Genomic DNA, 21098 nt, shown 5'->3' with positions numbered 1-21098 from the left:
TCAGTTAAAACTGTTCAAACATTTTTAGCTAAAGTATTTCCAGTAGCTGAAGTAGTAACAAGGCGTGTTTCTTAGAGAGTCCTTACTGTAGAAATTAAAATATATTCAAACCTGAAATGATCATAGTGTCAATAAAGACTTCAAACATGAGTGAAAAGTGAGCAGGAATGACATGTTTGAGCTGCAGCTCAGAGGAAGTCAACTCAACATCGACAATTAGAGAGAATAAATTAAGCCACTCTCTCTTTATGTCTGGGCAAACTCCTCTTGTTGGGCTCAGGAAATTCACTTTCTAAAGCACTACAGGCGAATAGGAAGAGCTGTGTGTGCGCGCGCGTGTGTGTGTGTGTGTGTGTGTGTGTGTGTGTGTGTGTGTGTGTGTCAGAGCAGGATTTTAAAGGGAGATCGGAAGTCGGCCACATGATCCATCAACAGCACAACAGCTGAACTGTCTGACGGACAATAAACTCCCAAGAGGAAACTCCCTGATCTCTTATTCCCCGTCCAGTACATTTCCAAAGCACAGCACACAGAGAGAGATTTCTTTACTGGCGGCAGACTTAAACTTATTTTTACAAAACCTTAAAGTGTGTTTGCAGGGTTCAACGCTAAGGATTTTTTTCTACTGGTCTGATCGGGCCAGTGGTTCAGATTTTCACTTGCCCTGCCAAAATGTTCACTGGCTCCACCAAAAAAAGAAAGGGAAGTTAAAAGCTATTTTTAGATACATATTTTAAATAATGTGTCAAAAATAAAGTCTCTGAATCTAGAATTTTAATACTTAAAAAATTGTAAATAAAAGTGTTATGCAAACAAAAAGAGCAGTATGGAAAATGTGGAGGTATTTTATTGCGGTTTGAAATTATTTAACAAAGGGTGGCTGACTTGCCAAACTGACGGCAAACTGTGCAGCTGTGGGGGTTTTTTGTCATGTTGTTCACACGTAAATTTCTGCTTTCAAGACGCTAGAAACAGATATTTTCTTTTAGCCTTAGAATTTGATGTTGCCATTTCTTCGCTGTACTGGTTGTTACCAGGTTATGGAAAAATAGAATTTTCAATCAGATAAGAGGAACTGGAAAGCAATACAGTGTTTACGACATCACAGAGATGGTAGTGTTCAAAGACTTAAAAGCAAGAACTTAAAATGCAAGCAATTGATAAATAGTCACAGACAAACTAAATATTAGTGACAAGGCAGCACTGTCCCAATCGGGCCAGTAATGATCCGGTCTACTGTCCCAAGTGTCTGTCACGCTGGCCCTGGGCCACCAGGCAGTCCTTATTGTTGAGCCCTGGTTTGTCTTTAAAGTAAGGCTTGCTTTTATTGGATTATTGATCGTAACACAAATAGTGTCAAACTGTTCTGTGGCCACTGTATATACTAACGCTGTCAGTATAGTGAGCTCACTGAGTAATAAACAAGATCAACCACATCTGTTTATATATTCAAGATAAAATATGCTTTTATTTAGGAGGAAAAAAACAAGGAAACATAGAGAGTAACTAGAGCGCTGCAGAATATACATTACATCTCATTTCTGTCAATTATTAATTGACCTTAGTTTGTTTTTCAGTGTCTGTGTTTAGTTTCATGAGGTTTAGTTTTTCTCATTTATTGTGAATTTAGCATTTTATTTCATTCACTTATTCTAACAATGTTTTGTGTTCAGTTAGCCATGTAATAAGCAGGATAACGTACATCCAGGTTGTTGTGGTACAGGTGAATTGGGTAGGCTAATTTGTCCAGAGTGTATGAGTGTGTGTGTGGATGTTTCCCAGAGATGGGTTGCAGCTGGAAGGGCATCCGCTGCGTAAAAACTTGCTGGATAAGTTGGCGGTTCATTCCACTGTGGCAACCCCGGATTAATAAAGGGATTAAACGTGACAAGAAAATGAATGAATGAATGAATGAGCTCTTCAGTCTTATACAGAAGTGTTCTGCTTTACATCAGCCTGCCAATGAGCTTTAATCTGCCATAACAACCTCCTAGATCACAGGTGTCAAACTCAGTTCCTGGAGGGCCGCAGCTCTGCACAGTTTAGTTCCAACCCTAATTAAACACACCTGATCAAACTAATTGAGTCCTTCAGGCTTGTTTGAAACCTACAGGTAAGTGTGTTGGAGCAGGATTGGAACTAAACTGTGCAGGGCTTCGGCCCTCCAGGAACTGAGTTTGACACCTGTCCTAGATGGACGTTACCCCTAACTTATTGAATATCAGATATGTCTAAAAGCCACGTCAAAATACAAATTGGGGTGTAGGAATGACTTCAGTTCTGAATTATGCTTCTGGCCACACTCCGTCACTTTTAATAGTCGTGCCAAAAGTGAGAACACGAGGATCTCCATGTTCCCAGCTGCTCATCTTCAATGAGAAATAGCACAGGAGAATCCTCCGAGTGCATGTTGTGCATTATGATGAGAACACAGAGCACCAGCGGATCCCCCTGGCCTGTTTTTCTCTGGCTTTCTTATTCCCTCTCCATTACTCCGGGCTTTTCAGTGAGACGAGCCCCCGCTGTGTGTCAGACAGCAGACGAGCTCTGCCAGTGGACTACACATACACACCAACACCGGCGAGAATGTCTCCTGTCGTCTCGCTTTTCCGCTCATCCTCAAAGCTGTCCTTCCTGAGCTTTTATATCTGCCATGCAGGATTTGGTTTCTTTCTTGCCCTTAAGCAGAAGCGCCTGCAGCCGGTGAGCGTGTTAACCCGGGTTCAGCCCACATCCTCTCATTTCCAGCTCAAGAATGCCCATTAACATCACAACAGCAGCTCTCTGCAAACACCACTGCAAACGCACAGCTCTGCGCAGCCTTTACTGAAGCCAAGCCAAGAGAATAAACCCGAGCTCATTAACAAAAACGTGACTGTAGCCACACATACAGCGCAGGCTCACTGGAGATATGCGCCTACATTTTGAGTGTGTCCTTGCTGCAGCCTGATGAATGCATGCACGAGCGGTTATTGCTAAACACTATTACTAGACACAATTATTTATATTAATGACTAAATTACCCGTTACATTGTGTGTTATTAGCGTCTACAGTTACTGATATATCTACCCTTGCATTTATTTATCTATCTCAACCCTAAACCCAAACCTGCAGCAGAAATGGAGACTCATCAGAGCAGCAACGTTTCTCCAATCTTCTATTGTCCAGTTTTGGTGAGTCTGTGTGAATTGTAGCCTCAGTTTCCTGTTCTTAGCTGACAGGAGCGGCACCCGGTGTGCTCTTCTGCTGCTGTAGCCCATCCGCCTCAAGGTTGGACGTGTTGTGTGTTCAGAGATGCTCTTCTGCAGAGCTCGGTTGTAGCGAGTGCTTATTTGAGTTCAGCTGGAACCAGTCTGGCCATTCTCCTCTGACCATCAACAAGGCATTTGCGCCCACAGAACTGCCGCTCACTGGATATTTCCTCTTTGTCGGAGCATTCTCTGTAAACCCTAGAGATGGTTGTGCATGAAAATCCCAGTAGATCAGCAGTTTCTGAAATACTCAGAGCAGCCTGGCAGCAACAACCATGCCACATTCAAAGTCTCTTAAATCCCCTTTCTTCCCCATTCTGATGCTCACTCTGAACTGCAGCAGATCCTCCTGACCATGTCTACATGCCGAAATGCAGTGAGCTGCTGCCATGTGATTGGCTGAGAAAAGAAGTTTGCATTAATGAGCAGTTGGCAGGTGTACCTAATAAAGTGGCCAGTGAGTGTATATGGTTTGTTCTCAACAGGACTATTCAATGTTATCACCTATTACACCTGTTCTTTTTAAAAATGTCTCACTAAAATGTTTACAAACTCGTAAAACTGATCTGAGAACTGAAAACTGAAACCTGTTTAGCACGCCACCACTGGGCAGGATGATCTAAGCCAGTGTTTCTCAACCACGCTCCTGAAGGACCACCAGCGCTGCATGTTTTGGATGTCTCCTTTGTCGGTCACACCCATCGCAGGTCATTCAATCTTTGCTAATGAGCTGGTGATCAGGTGTGTTTGGTTAAGGAGACAAATGTGCAAGGCTGGTGGTCCTCCAGGAACGTGGTTGAGAAACACTGATCTAAACAAAGCTGCGTGATTTATGTGGACTCTATGATGCTACACAGATCTCTCCAAAGTGGTGAACCTTTATATTTTTAAAACAGTTTGAAACCGTTCAGACACGGCAGTGAAAGTGTGAAAGGGAAGCTTGAGGCGTCATGGAGAGCAGCCATGGCTAAGAGAAACAGGAGATGAGGAGACAGAATGAAAAGTGGAGAGAACAAGAGGTTAATGGCTTTCTGCAGAAGACAACGCTGTTATTAAAGGAATCATTATAATAAGGAATGAGAAGGACGCACAGAAATGAAAGGGCGGATGAAGAGACAGAGAATCTGCAGAGATTAGGCAGTTATGAATATGCTAGTTATGGTGAGAGAGAGAAACACAGGCATATTTCATAACAGCACTCTCATAAGCAGCGACGCAGCCGTTGCATCCTCACGTGCTTCATTATCACGACAATTCTAATAAGAAAAACTCTGATTAGCGATGTTTTGTCATGGCCATCCGTTTAGTAAAGCTTCGTCTGTTTATCTTATAGACTTGCTGGTGTTTACTGGGTCTCTTCCAATGTTTAGTTGTTCTACAGAAAGAGTGCTCTTAATCACATGATGTGCTAAATCACAAATGTCGATTTATCATTCAGGCCTAGCAGGCATAATATAACATTTAAACCCAGTCATTTTAGCATGCCAAAGTCAAATTTAAGCCGCCTTTACACCGCACACGACATTTGGACACGACTGTCAGAATACGCCCCCTTGTGGCAGTGGCACAGAGTTTTCAGCTCTGGGTGCACCATGGGAGAGAAGCTGTTCTCGCAGTGTCTGAAATAAAGGAGCAAGAGAAAGTATTCGCTGTGCACTCACCATGTTGAATGAATAGAAACTCATAGACCGCTTAAAAATATTGGAGGGAATGAGGAGACAAGATTAAATTTTTGAAACTCATTTATACATAGAAGTGTTTGTTTTTAATATAGACTTTCTCTTATTAACAAAAAACTAAACGATTATCTCATCTCATCTCGCACGCACAGACCTGATTGGACAAAACGGGAATACATCACATCTGATTGGCCAATGGCGACGCAGTGGCGCAGTAGGTAGTGCTGTCACCTCACAGCAAGAAGGTCGCTGGTTCAAACCTCGGCTCAGTTGGTGTTTCTATGTGGAGTTTGCATGTTCTCCCTGTGTTTGCGTGGGTTTCCTCCAGGTGCTCCGGTTTCCCCCACAGTCCAAACACATGCGGTACAGGTGAATTGGGTAGGCTAAATTGTCCGTATTGTATGAGTGTGTGTTTCCCAGAGATGGGTTGCAGCTGGAAGGGCATCCGCTGCGTAAAAACGTGCTGGATTAGTTGGCGGTTCATTCCGCTGTGGCGACCCCAGATTAATAAAGGGACTAAGCCGACAAGAAAATGAATGAATGATCGGCCGGTTGCATACGGTCAAGTTGCAGGAGTTCAAATATTTGAACGGATCTGCAGCTCAAATCTAAATTTTCCACATACGGTGATGATCGGAGCTCCACGCAGCTCCCAGGACTACTCTCCATTGGAAATAAATGACTTCCGGTCTGTCTCTTGCCGTGTGCAGTGGAAAGCAGGCGTTATGCATATGAATGATATGCATAAGGGAAAATGCAGAGTGGCCAGTAACTTTGGAAAACTTGCCATAGAGGCTGAGGATCAACAGTGCTAATGTTGGTTTGGTTTTGATTAACTGCACCGATACAGACTTAATTAAACGTGTTGTGTGTCAATGCTGCTCGAAGCTGGATCATGGAATAAGAGTGGTCATAGCACTGACCTTGTCCCAGTTCCTGCAGTCACTGCCTAGTAAGCGTCCATCCTAGTACAGATTTCCAACACACACTCACTTTTAAGCGCAGACTCTCACACTTACAGACACGCCGAGGATAACCCAGTGGAGATAAAACCACTGGCCTTCATCTCCACCGTCTGTCAAATATGGTCAGCACGGCACCATTGTGTCAAACTCACTCAATATCAAACAGACAGAGAGAGAGAGAGAGAGAGAGAGAGAGAGAGAGAGAGAGAGAGAGAGAGAGAGAGAGAGAGAGAGAGATTTGTACTACTCTACAGACACTAAACGCAACGATTATAACGCTGGTAACTATAAGCACAAGTACATGAGTGACCCAATCAATGCACAGACATATTTGTTGATTGGAAGCACATACGGCATGTTGTCTTCAATTTAAATGCTCAATTACCAGGTGGGATCTGATTGGCTGTTGGTAGCTATGTTTCCATCTGAAGATGCAAATTAGAGTTATGCACAGAAATGGAATGTCGTATAAAACGTTTGTGAATAAAGCAGCGTTTCCATAAGTTTATGCACATTTGATCTTATCATATAAAAGGTTTGCGAATAAAGAAGCATTTGCATAATAGTTTATGCACATTTGATCTTATCGTATAAAACGTTTGTGAATAAAGAAGCGTTTACATCGTTGTTTATGCACATTTGATGTTATCATATAAAACATTTGTGAATAAAGAAGCGTTTACATCGTAGTTTATGCACATATGATCTTATCGTATAAAACGCTTGCGAATAAAGCAGCGTTTACATCGTAGTTTATGCACATTTGATCTTATCGTATAAAACGTTTGCGATTAAAACAGCGTTTACATCGTAGATTATGCACATTTGATCTTATCGTATAAAACGTTTGTGAATAAAGCAGCGTTTACATCGTAGTTAATGCACATTTGATCTTATCTTATAAAACATTTGTGAATAAAGAAGCGTTTACATCGTTGTTTATGCACATTTGATCTTATCGTATAAAACGTTTGTGAATAAAGAAGCGTTTACATCGTTGTTTATGCACATTTGATCTTATCGTATAAAACGTTTGTGAATAAAGAAGCGTTTACATCGTAGTTTATGCACATATGATCTTATCGTATAAAACGCTTGCGAATAAAGCAGCGTTTACATCGTAGTTTATGCACATTTGATCTTATCGTATAAAACGTTTGCGATTAAAACAGCGTTTACATCGTAGATTATGCACATTTGATCTTATCGTATAAAACGTTTGTGAATAAAGCAGCGTTTACATCGTAGTTTATGCACATATGATCTTATCGTATAAAACGTTTGTGAATAAAGCAGCGTTTACATCGTAGTTTATGCACATTTGATCTTATCGTATAAAACGCTTGCGAATAAAGCAGCGTTTACATCGTAGTTTATGCACATTTGATCCAATCGTATAAAACGTTTGCGATTAAAGCAGCGTTTACATCGTAGTTTATGCACATTTGATCCAATCGTATAAAGAGTTTAAGCATTTCATTCAAACATTTTAGAGAACGTCACACACGTGGGCCTTCAAAAATTGATCAGAAATAGAAGTGAGCCCCGCAGTGTAAAAGGTTGACGACTGTTTTAGACCATGAGCCTATATTGAGCACAAAGTCTGCAATTTCTGTCCTCTTCATTCTTCACAGCAAACTCAGCTTGTGTATCGCATAATTTCGCAATCGATTTTATCTGAATAAATTACGCTTTACTAAAGAATCTTCATCTCAAAAGAAGCGAGTCAAATTGTTGTGACTTAGCAACCAAATAAATACACATTTTCCCTTTATGATGAAACAAAACATTTGCAATTCTTGAGATTAATCCATGACGACAAACTCACGCCAAAAATGCACACTTTAAAAGCAGATGTCAAAAGCTATACATGTGGCCAACACATGCAGCTCCATACAGTGGAGAAGCTATTAAAGTCTGCACAAACAGATCAATGAAAGCGCCGTTTCAGGCCAGAGCTATTGATTGATGGTCACACATGTAGAGCGGTCCATGTGGCAGTGATTATACATGTAGGTCACCACATGACCCTCACAACACATGCTGCCGCCGCCACGTCACCATCCGCTCATCTGCAGACGTACATTGCTGTGGGAAGAACGAGACTTCCAGTTTCCTCTAGCTTTAGTGTACAGTAGCTTACAGAAACACCCGAAAGGTGAAAGCGTGTGTATTTAGGCTACTTTCAAGCTCACGTTTAAGTGGGTGTTTATTTCAGCTGCATACAGCAAGTACACTACACACTGACACAAAACATGTCAGGATCCGACAGATATGACAAGTACACAACATACACAGTGCAAAGAACAGAATGCTGTAATGTAGTGCAGATAGCGGTAAACATGAGATGATTAGATGTATAGTACAGGGATTTTACTAGGTAAAACTCTAGTGAAGCACAAAAACACCATATTAAGTTTGCAGATATTTGGGAAACACCCTGAGTGGATATATTTATCTGGAAAACTGAAGTCTGTGTGCTGTCAGAATGTCTGTCTTTAGAGGGTCGCACACCGGATGTGCCTGACACATGACTGTTGATGGTATCACACACCAGACGTGCACATTTGCATGTTATTTAAAATGAAACTATTCAGATGGCGCTCTGTGGCATGGCAGAAATATGAAGTCATGTCCTGAGCCGTGACTGGGTGCTACGGACAGCCGCAGACTTGTGGTGTCGGTGTGCGTACCCTGATAGAAACCCATGTTTAGATTTGTAAAATGCATGCTGCTGCGTGGCGTGACATTGATGCCCAACACCCTTTTGTTTTGATCTGTGTGACTCCGCCCACTAGCAGTTTACCCAATTACATTCCGACCAGACAGCATATTTCACTTGCCATGAAGGCTGCCTCGATGTATGTGGGCGTGGCTAATAGTGTGACCCTCTATCAGTGCTGGTGATTGGTGATTTTGCGACAGGACAGTCCATACACACTATCCAATGGAACATTTAGAACCAGGATGCACAAGAAATCATTAATTATTTTGGTTTTATTGATTATCTGAGATTTAATTTAGAAAATTCCCTTTATTTTTAAAAAATTACAGTATTTTCTCGCTTGTATCTCAATCACTTGGGTGCCCAAATTTAACCCACAAGCAGCAAAATGAGTAAGAAACAGACGTCTCTGGACAGTGAAGCACCTGTGAACTGCCAAGCAATGAATCTGCAACCCATGTCAACAAATCAGGTGTACCTAATAAAGTGGCCGGTGATAATCATGTTTATGACAGATTTATGACAAGTTTACGTGACAGACAAAAACTGGTCGTTTATGTTAACAATTCGTTTGTTGTGACAACTTAGTACAAACAACGTCATCTTTGCATTTAAAATTTATGCACATTTGATCCAATCGTATAAAAGGTTTGCGAATAAAGCAGCGTTTGCATAATAGTTTATGCATATTTGATCTTATCATATAAAACGTTTGTGAATAAAGCAGCGTTTACATCGTAGTTTATGCACATTTGACCTTATCATATAAAACTTTGCGAATAAAGAAGCGTTTACATCGTAGATTATGCACATTTGATCTTATCGTATAAAAAGTTTAAGCAAGCAATTCATACAAACAGGACAGGACAGGACAGTCCATACACACTATCCAATGGAACATTTAGAACCAGGACGCACAAGAAATCATTAAATATTTTGGTTTTATTTATTATCTGAGATTTAATTTTGAAAATTCCCTTTATTTTTAAAAAAATACAGTATTTTCTCGCTTGTATCTCAATCACTTGGGTGCCCAAATTTAACCCACAAGCAGCAAAATGAGTAAGAAACAGACGTCTCTGGACAGTGAAGCACCTGTGAATTGCCAAGCAATGAATCTGCAACCCATTTGTCAACAAATCAGGTGTACCTAATAAAGTGGCCGGTGATAATCATGTTTATGACACATTTATGACAAGTTTACGTGACAAAGACAAAAACTGGTCGTTTATGTTAACAATTCGTTTGTTGTGACAACTTAGTATAAACAACGTCATCTTTGCATTTAAAATGTCACGACTGACAGTGATTGACAGCCGTCATAAGCAAGCATATCATCTCATTCATGTGTCAAACATGATTATAAAGGTGTCATGAACACCACTTCAAGTAAAGTGTTACCAAAGCAACTCATATAAACAATCTATCAACCTAAGCAAACACCTGGGTAAATGCTCCCATTACTGCTGTCCAGTGTGTCACTTCTGCAGTCAGATCTGGTGAAAGTAGAAGTGGGCGCAGTGATCAGTGATCAGTGTTCTGTGCCGCTGCAACACTAGCCCTGTTGTTTGCAGTGCTGCTGATTGTGAGCGTGTTCCAGAGGATGTGGTCAACCTGAGTATGACAATGACAAAGCAGCAACTCAACCACACTAACTTTCCATCAGAGGCGTTTCTCCTTAAGAGAGCAAAATGTCAGAGCATTAAAGTCGACCATTCATCAGTCAGAAAGAGTAATGAGGGTGGTAAAAATAGTCGGCAGAGGACTGTTCGGCTCTACAACACAATGAGCTGAGAGCTTATGTTTAAATGTCTCTTTTTGACATTCATCTAGACTGTATGTAACTTCGTCAACTACTAGCAATTAGCTGAATCTGGCTAACACGTGTTTTTGACAGTAAAAGTCAAAATTATTCGGACCCTGTGAATGTGTTTACTTTTCCAGTATTTCCCAAATGATGTTGAACAGATTCAGCAAATAATATCTGGACTTCTAGCTGATGATTTGGTGTCAGAAGTGTCTCTATGAAAGGCAAAGGCCTGTAGATTTTGCTTATTTGAGCTCAATAAATCTGATCATGCCTTAATGCCTCATCACTAATTAATAAAGTCGTCTGGAAAGGCAAAGAAAGCCTTCTGAGTTCATCAAGAGTCTTTGTGTTGATCTTCAACACCTCCTTCTTCATCATGCTCAATAATGTTGATGTCTGGTGACTGGGCTGGCCAATCCTGGAGCACTCTCTGCTGTCAGGATCTTTGATGTGGAGGCTGAAGTATGAGCAGGAGCGCTATCCTGCTGGAGAATTGTCCCTCTCCTGTGGTTTGTAATGTAATGGGCAGCACAGATGTCTTGATACCTCAGGCTGTTGATGTTGATCATCCACTCTGCAGATCTCTCCATACTGAATGAACCCCAAACCATGATGTCTCCTTCACCAGACTTGACTAATTTCTGTGTGAATCTTGGTCCATGCTGGTTCCAGTAGGTCTTCTGCAGTATTGGTGATGATTGGGATGCAGATCAGCAGATGATCCAGCAGAGAAATCCACCTTCTGACACTCTTACACATCATCAGCTAGAGGACCAGTTACTATCTGCTGCTCTTACAGCTGAGATCCACCATCATCAATAACAATCAATAAGTTCAGGTTTTACTGTCCTTATAGGGAATGTGGGAATACCTGGACCACACACACACATTGTATTTCAACTGAACAATGACTGTGTGTGTGTGTGTGTGTGTGTGTGTGTGTGTGTGTGTGTGTGTGTGAAGGGAATTTCCAGTGACACAACTGCCAGTCAGAAACAGAGAGCCATGAGATAAACCTGCACAGTTGCTAGGAGACCGTTTCTCAATATGGCACAATATCGACAGTGTGAGAGAGCGGTCTATCCCTCTCATCGAGTGTGTATGTGATGGAAACACACATTTACAACACACTCTTCATTACACTGATGCTGTTATAACATTTGTTATGCAACAGTGTGAACAGAATACATTAACGTGCTCTGTGTAGGGCAGTGGTCACCAAACTTGTTCCTGGAGGGCCGGTGTCCTGCAGATTTTAGCTCCAACCCGAATCAAACACACCTGAACAAGCTAATCAAGCTCTTACTTGGAATACTTGAAACATCCAGGCAGGTGTGTTGAGGCAAGTTGGAGCTAAACCCTGCAGGGACACTGGCCCTCCAGGACCAGGATTGGTGACCCCTGGTGTAGGGCTATAAATCTTCTTAAAGTGTTTTAAAATCCCTCCTTAAAGACATGAGGGTTAAGACAATGTTTTAATGGTGTTATCAACTCAATTTAATCAGTTCACAATGGATCAACTCAACATGTTATGGCTTTGTAACATGAACAAAACAATGCTTGAAGTGGACACGAGCAGCGTCTGCACACATCTCAGTCACCGAGCCACTAAACTGAACACGCTAACAGAGGCCAGAGATGACGGCTTATATCAGAGTTCAGTCACTCAGACTCACCAGCTGTGTTTCCATCCACCTATTCTAATGCACGTTTGGAAATATCACGTAAAAAAGGAGCTGTATGTCAGTTTTTAACTCTTCTAAAACATTAGTAAACACAGTGTATTTCATTTCAATCTTAAAGGCTGCCTCAAAATATGTGATGTACACTACAAACTGCATGAAAAAGAGGAAAAACGCAGGTGAAAAAGCGTTTCGAATTTGGACTGCAGTACCTAGTTCAGCCACTGGGTGTCAATCTACATACTGCACTTTTAATGGAGACGCCAAGATGCAGAAAATAATTTCCTCACAACCTCCTGTAGCACTAAATTCCCTGACAGCACTAATCAGCAGCTCTTGTGTGTATTGCCTCTTGTTGAATCGCTGAATGCCTCCTCAGTTGTAGGTCGCTTTGGACAGAATTGAAGCACAATTTGAAGCACAGCGGAGCGGCCACTGTGTAAACCACCTGAATTATTGTTTTGGTCATCCTGAAATGTCTCAGCACAGTCATCACAGTGGTATTATTACCTCCAGAACTGTCTTTAGCATCTGCTCTTCCAAAGAGCTTCTTCTCGCTCCTCCAACTCAACTTTTCTTTTTGATATTTGGAGCCAGTTCAATCAGAAATGCTCCCACAATCCCAGGCCTAATAGAGGAGAAGAGAATCTGTATGGTCATTGTGCATGTGTACAAATTGCATGCGTTTTAATGATTATATTTTGCATGGTTTTGAGTCGTTTGGGACGCAGTGACTTAATCTTTTGCATGCAAATGTCAACCTTGCCATGGAAAAAAAAGTGTTTTGAGCAAATTAGCGAAACCCCTTCTAGTTTTTTAGTGGAGGCTTGTATAGAAATACTCTAAAATTACTCTGTCAATGTTTTCAAAAAACAATATTTGATTTGTACTTGCTTTTACTTAAATACTTGTTTTTAAGTCACACAAGTGCCAATTTCAGAACCAGGCCATGTACCCATCAATCAAGATGCCAAATAAAATAAAACCAGGTCAAGCTTTACCAAGTCTGCATGCAGAACCAGTAGGCAGGTCAATGTTTTGATCAACCTTGTCTTCGCTTTGAGTTAAAATAACAGACGTTTTGTAATAAGATATTGTTTATAACATCTTCAACCGCATGTACAAAGCACTTTTGTTCATTCTGATGATTCACAAGTATGTTTTTTTCTACAGACCACACTACTTAAAAAAAAAAAGTAAGGTGTGACCCTGAACCATAAACTTCCTTTGTTTAATCTCAACATCAGACCAAGAAGAGCTTCTCAGAAAACAAGACCCTTCACTGTGCTTGTGCATCTGCATGTGTGGTCGATGCATTAAAGTTGCATGCTTTTTTTGTGACACATCTGCAAATGCACATGTTAAAACACACCATCTTAGCACTGCTGACATAACACAAAACTTTAATGTGAAACATTTATGTGCAGACATTTAACCATTGGGTCTCATTCACTAACTATGCGTATGCACAAATCGATGCGTTCGTTCATCATTGGTCTTCTAATCTTCCCTGAATAAAAATGCTGATTTGGGGAAAGCCCTTATATGGAGTTGGTTTGGGGCGTGTATTATGCAAATTACAACACTGTAACACTCAATAAGTTAACCGTTTAGGGAAACCATTTGTTGCAACATGTGCGTTACGTGCTGGAGTGTCTGTCTTCGTTTTGGTCATTTAACCCACCCAGTGCCAGTTTAGCCAATTATAGTTCAGCACTTCGGGTTGCCAGATGGTGGAAAACAGCGTATTTCATTCATTCAGTCAGGAAGGCTCTCAGAGTGTGTGTCCGTGACTGAAATGCGACCTCTGGTGGACAGTAGCAGACTCTGAAATGAGATGCAGATTCAGAGTTCCACATGAGGTTATTAATTAGCAAATAATATTAATATTATGAGTGTGAACATTAGGTGAGCAAGTCACATTGTAACCCCGTGTCCTAACAACATGCTACATGACGAGATACACAGTGATGAGCAGTTTGCACCAGACGAAACAGGACAGAAATGTTAACACAGCCATTCAGCTGCACTCCAGCACAATTCTGAGCTTTATAATCGAATGAACACATATTAAAGCTCTTTAACATAATTAAATATAGATGCTGAATCACTGATATGTGTTGGTTTGCTCTGAGTCTCAGTTCTGAAGTTCAGTTTCAGACGCTTTATTTTATTCTCCAGATCTGAGCTGAACTATCTGCTGCTGCTGTCAGTAGTACGGCAATAAATATCGAGTCAAACTCGCATTATTAGCATTTAACACAGAATAAAGCACATGAGCTGTACCTGAGCTGATCACTGTCAGTTTTCTGTTGTTCAGCTGTGAGAAACAGAAGCTGTTTATAATATATTAATCTCAGCTGTTGGTCAGGACAAAAACTCCTTTTAATATGGAGAATATTCCTTCTATCGTGTGCCGATGCTTTTAGTTAGCAGACGATCTAAAATCAGCCTTTGCTGGTGTCATCAATCTGGCAACCTGCGCTTGTGTGTTTTGAACCAGGAGTGCAATACCTAGTCCAACCACTGGGTGTCAAACTTACTGCACATTTAAAGTCTGGGCAAACCAGTAGTTGCTGAAACTTATTTTCAGTGTGTTGATGTGCATTCAACAGAAACGGATTGAGAAGTGGCCGGGGTTTTTTTGCGCATCATTCCATTCCCTAACGATAAGAGGGGCGTGGCTAAGAATATTTGAGGCAAAAGCTGTCAAACTGACGTCAACAGAGGAGCACAGACCTGCAGAAGCACACGTTTTCTCTTCAGTGAAGTAACTTGCACAGATCAATTGTTCACCTCAAGGAATAACAATGTGCGCTAACAAAATGTTGATTTCCCAAGGACTTTAGCTTCTAGTATTGTGTTGGGGCATCACTTCATTACTTTTAAAATCAGTGGAGAGCACTGTTCCTATCTAACAGATCTGTGCAGCGGCATTAACACCGCTGATGACTGCTGAAACATCTCACTCTTCCACAGCTTTTTTTTGACTTGACCACAATGCATGACTACCCACAAACACATGAATGGCTCAAGTCAGCTGCTCAGCGGGTGAATTCACAATTAACAACAGAAATAGCCTCTGAGAGACTACAGTAGATCACGCACACACACTCTCACTGATGTTTACCACCACCAACCACTGATCTGACAAATGAAAGATGGAGGTCAACGCAAGAGTTGCTCTGCTGGTGCAGCGGTTAGACACGCTTAATAATGCTGTTTCTGGAGGTTTGAATTCAATTTGGGTGCTGCTTTTATTTTAGAGTAGAGAGATGGCAGAAAGTGACTTTACATCAAAACTAATACATGTACAACAATTAGTGAACCATGACAGAGGCACGCAGATAATTAGTGGGCTAGTTTTCAACAGCAGATGGTGCTCTAGGCTAGTTTTCGGCAGCAGATGACACTTTAGGCTAGTCTTTAACAGCAGATGGTGCTCTAGGCTAGTTTTGAACAGGAGACGACGCTCTAGGCTAGTTTTAAACAGGAGACGATGCTCTAGGCTAGATTTGAACAGGAGACGATGCTCTAGACTAGTTTTGAAAAGCAGATGGCGCTCTAGACTAGTTTCTGACAGCAGACGACGCTCTAGGCTAGTTTTGAACAGCAGATGGCGCTCTAGGTTAGTTTTTAACAGCAGACGATGCTCTAGACCAGTTTTGAACAGGAAATGGCACTCTAGGCTAGATTTGAACAGGAGACGACGCTCTAGACTAGTTTCTGACAGCAGACGACGCTCTAGGCTAGTTTTGAACAGCAGATGGCGCTCTAGGCTAGTTTCTGACAGCAGACGACGCTCTAGGCTAGTTTTGAACAGCAGATGGCGCTCTAGGCTAGTTTCTGACAGCAGACGACGCTCTAGGCTAGTTTTGAACAGCAGACGGCGCTCTAGGCTAGTTTTGAACAGGAGACGACGCTCTAGACTAGTTTTGAACAGCAGATGGCGCTCTAGGCTAGTTTTGAACAGCAGATGGCGCTCTAGACTAGTTTCTGACAGCAGACGACGTTCTAGGCTAGTTTTGAACAGCAGACGGTGCTCTAGGCTAGTTTTGAACCGGACACGACGCTCTAGACTAGTTTTGAACAGCAGATGGCGCTCTAGGCTAGTTTTGAACAGCAGATGGCGCTCTAGACTAGTTTCTGACAGCAGACGACGTTCTAGGCTAGTTTTGAACAGCAGACGGTGCTCTAGGCTAGTTTTGAACCGGACACGACGCTCTAGACTAGTTTTGAACAGCAGATGGCGCTCTAGGCTAGTTTTGAACAGCAGATGGCGCTCTAGGCTAGTTTTGAACAGCAGATGGCGCTCTATCTAATAATCTAATGAGAATTAGTTGGTATGTAGATGCAATGTAACCTAAATTCAACAAACAGACCTCAGAATAAAGTGTGATCTACATTTGTCTTACAATAACAATGATCTTAATGATCTTTATGTTTAAACAGCACTTAAGAGTTAATCATGCAGGCTCTCTCTATAATGTCACTACACTGTTCTTCCCATATACAAAAAAAACTCATTTAAAAGTTCATGCATGCCTGGGATTTGTAGGTCTTCATTTAGAGTGCGAGAGGTGTTCAGCCGTCAGCTGTATTCTGCAATAGCAGCCTCACATACATGCATACATACATACACCAACTATAATTTAATGCTGTAACTTTAGAGACAGCACAGGTTTGGAGACATCACAGCTCAGAGCTTGCAGGTTTCACTCTTAGTTACTCAAACACACAGCCTAAAGTGCAGTTCCTCAGAGAGTGTGTGGGCTGCAGGAGCGTCTGTGATATTTTAAGGTGGGCACTCATGTAGGTGGCTTTGGCGGAAGGTATGAGTTAACAGGGTGCTGCATGCACAGGAGCTGGTGTCAAACCCACACAGCCAGCGGAAGTCAAACAGCAGAGACCAACATGCCTACATTAGCAGCCGTCAGATCTTCAGTTAAAGCAAAACTTTATACTTCTGTCTTTGTTTTAAGCTCATATGTGAGAGTTTAAGTGCACATTACCAGTCTAAAGTCTGGAAACAGGATGATTTGTTCATTCATTCATCTTCTTTTTAGGTGTGTTTGGTGTAGGAGACATGGAAAATGTGAAAAGGTTGGTTCTCCTCCAGGAATGTGGTTGAGAAACACTGCTCTAGACTGTACACTACTCTTTCAGACTTGTGCGAATCATTACAGCAGAAAACACTCATCAAAGGCACGACTAACGCAAGCGTCTCTTTACTATGCAGTAGGAGTGTCCGGCCCGCTGAGATGCTCACTGCATACATCTTTGATGTGCAGCTACACAGCAGGCCCTCAGCTTAAAACGCTGACCAAACGCTTACACAAGAAAGAGAGAGAGAGAGAGAGAGAGAGAAACAGGGAGCAAAGGACAGTAGTAAGCAGCTTCACTATTAAGGCTGGTTTATAATTCTGTGTCGAGTGATCGCCATGACCCACAGCGCCTGCATAGTTGTGCATTTATTCTTCTGCTGCTGTTTGTGTTGCTCTGCAATAACACTTCCGAAACACTAACTGGTAGCAGGTGTTCATGTTCCTCTGTGCCGAGTTTCTTTGCTAGTGTTTTGTTTTTTCTGAACACCACGTTAATGTCCACCTCAAACTCGCTCATTCAGAGGTGGGAACCGGCAGACGTGCAACACCTGTAATCATAAGGTAAACGTAAAACAACAGTCTCCATCTGGAGCTCCAATGAGCCCCGCCTACAGTCGTCAGCACTATCAAGCTCACCAATCACGAATCTTGCGCTACGCATCGTTTATGACTCAACGCTTTACTGCTAGGCTTTTAAAAACATACATTATCCACAAATATTTGAGCGCTGTTGAGGATGTTCTTAAAGGTGCAGTATTTAAGATTAACACCCAGTGGTGGAACTAGGTATTGCACTCCAGACGTGAGTCAGTCTACACACTATCCCATGTACAAGTGATGACATGATAACAATATTTCCCATTCTAAAGGTGTTTTGTAGGGCTGCACAATATATTATTTCAGCATCAATATCACTGATATATGCGATCATTGGCAATAGTCACATCACAGGATCTGCAATGACAATATCAGCATCAGTTTAGCTTCAGGAAACTGGAGTGGAATTATAGCTGAACCATACTGTTGAGTGATTGTGACGCTTCACCTTAATAGAGTGAAAGAGTGCTTGTTTGATTGGTTTTTAAAGCTTTTAAATTTGTAAAATACAGATGAAAATGTATTGCATTTACAAACTGAAGATCTGCACCTATATCAGCATGATAACCAGTGCCTTAACTGACCAAAACCATCTTTCGAGACTGTGTAATTAATTTTTTTATTTGGGCTCAAGTCTCGTTCATTAACACGGAGGCGGCGGACTTTATGACTTGTACTGCAGCCAGCCCCCAGGGGGCGATCTAACAGCTGGGAGCATCACTTAAAAGCAGGCATGCGGCACACTTTAGTACACTCGTATCAGCCAACATATGTCATAAAGGAACAAGCCATTATTTCTGTCTGTGCGGTTATATTATATTAGTATTTCTTGTGTGTCTGTGTCATTTATCTTTGACAAAAGCAAATTTACCTTCAGTAGCATTTCGCCAAATAATAAAAACAGTTATACATGACCTGAAAAGTGTTTACTGTGAGCAAAGTACTTAATAAGAGCAACAGCAACAAGTAAAACCATTATTTCAGGTTGAATGTTCATCAGGTATTCTTACTGTAAACAAAAGACAAGCTTTCCATCTCAATGTGTGACTGTTGGCCATTTAATTCTGTTGATGCTCACCTTTATTTAAAGTCCAGCAGGGTCCTTATACTCTCCACATTGCATTTGCAAGAGAATCCTGAGAGAAACAGAAAGAGAAACACTGATTACTGGAGCATTGCTAATGTGATGAAACAGGTTTAACCTGGATTATGAGGCGCTTGTGACAAAAAGCTGAATTCAATCACTCGGGGACGGTTTAATCACAATCAGCGCTCCTCCATCTCTGCACTCAATGGTATTAGCTGCTGTTTACAGGGACGGGTTACATCACAAGGCAAAGTCTGAGCCCTCGCAAAACAAATGAAGCCCGACTCAACCACTTTTGCTTGAACAATATACAATATACGTCCACTGCTTTTGTTGAAGAAGCATTTTCAGTTCCACAATGTGAGAACGCATCGGTCACACTCTACAGTAAGGTGTCATTAGTTCAGTCATTCATTTTCTTTGCGGCTCAGTCCCTTTATTAATCAGGGGTCGCCACAGCGGAATGAACCGCCAACTATTCCAGCATATGTTTTACACAGCGGATGCCCTTCCAGCTGCAACCCAGTACTGGTAAACACCCATACACACTCATACACTATGTCCAATTTAGTTGATCAGTTCCACCATGTGTTTGGACTGTGGGGGAAACCAGAGGAAACCCACGCAAACACGGGGAGAACATGCAAACTCCACACAGAAACACCAACTGACCCAGCCGAGACTCAAATCAGAGACCTTCTTGCTGCGAGGAAACAGATCTGACCACTGAGCCACCATGACGTCCATAATTGCCATAATTGTTTAATTATTCATATATAAACACTACGAGGAAGTTTTTCTTTTCAAACTTGAGCAAACAGGAATACTCAATATGTATTTGTGGTACAGAACTATGAGGACTTCTGCTGTGGAGATACACAGAGATGTGAAAATGCCATCCTCTACATCCTCAACTGCTTATTCTGTCCAGACGAGTATTAAGATATGTGCTGTAACAACGCAATCTCACGGCAATTCCTAACTTTCTGATTTAGCGGTTAATTTGTATGAATTCGTACGATCTAATTCCTACAGTTTAGTACGATTTGCTCATCACCCAGTGATGGCTGGGGTTAGGGGTGGGGTTAGGTGCCACGCCTCCTTATAAAATCGTACAATCCAGTACAACTCAATTTGTACGAATTCGTACGTAAAACACGTTTCCTGGTGAGATCGGGCCGGCTGTAATCAAGATCACGCTACACTGCACTGGAGTCAGCTCACACGGCGTGTTCACTGTAGTGTTAAATGGATAATAAGGTCTGCTGTTTCTGAGTTAGCTGCGTTTCAGATTCAGATCGTTTCAGTACATCAGTGCCCTCACAAAGAAGAAGAAAAAAAAGATGACGGAAATAAAATCAACCTCCAAGGAGAGCCGTTTTTAGGACAAACCCATTTTCTTAATTGGTTTTACACTACAGGCAAAAAAACTGTACTTCACCATGCTTACAGATATTACAACAGCATACGAGATATCAAGACTAAAGCAGTACTGTGAAGCAGACAATGACAAGGAAATAGATGGAGATGATGATGAGGAAGACGACAAAGAAATGAAGACGATGAAGAAGAAGAAGAAGAGGTAGATGAAGAAAAAGACAAAGAAGAAAATCAAGACGTAGACAAAAATGAAGACAAAGAAGAAGGCAAATACTAATAAGACAATGAGGAAAAAGAAAAAGAAGTAGAAGAAAAAGACGATGAAGAAGGCAAAGATGAAGATGATGAAGACAAAGATAAAGAAGATGATGAAGAAGAAGATGAAGACGATAAAGATGAGAATGAAAGACGATGAAGATGAAGATGAGGAAGATGAGGATGATGAAGATGAAGACGAAGAAAACAATGATGATGAGGAGGACTAAGTTGATGAAGAATACGACAAAGAAGATGAAGACGAAGATGAGGATGAAGACAATGGGAAAGACTAAGAAGATGATGAAGAAGATGAAGAAGATGAAGAGAAGATGAAGATGAAGATGAGAAAAACTAAGAAGATGATGAAGAAGACGAAGAAGATGAAGACAAAGAAGATGAAGATGAGAAAAACTAAGAAGATGATGAAGAAGACGAAGAAGATGAAGACAAAGAAGACGATGATGAGAAAGACTAAGAAGATGATGAAGAAGACGAAGAAGATGAAGACAAAGAAGACGATGATGAGAAAGACTAAGAAGATGATGAAGACATGGATGA

The 21098-nt window shown here is 41.4% G+C and overlaps 1 protein-coding gene across 6 annotated transcripts in view; it reads right to left on the bottom strand.

Moving 5' to 3' along the window:
• fynb (FYN proto-oncogene, Src family tyrosine kinase b) overlaps positions 1 to 21098 on the bottom strand; it is a 64639-nt gene that overhangs the window by 31142 nt on the left and 12399 nt on the right. For 3 of the 6 annotated variants that reach the window (XM_068215551.2, XM_005160302.6, XM_009294487.5), the window contains exon 2: positions 18894 to 18951. The exons of 2 other annotated variants lie outside the window; for them this stretch is intronic. The gene's annotated coding sequence lies outside the window, so the exon portion shown is untranslated. 6 annotated transcript variants of the gene reach the window in all.

The sequence above is a fragment of the Danio rerio genome, chromosome 20 (genome assembly GCF_049306965.1).
Source record: "Danio rerio strain Tuebingen ecotype United States chromosome 20, GRCz12tu, whole genome shotgun sequence".
Lineage (NCBI taxonomy): Eukaryota > Metazoa > Chordata > Actinopteri > Cypriniformes > Danionidae > Danio > Danio rerio.
Note: the sequence above shows the minus strand (reverse complement) of the source record. Positions and strands in the feature narration are given on the sequence as shown.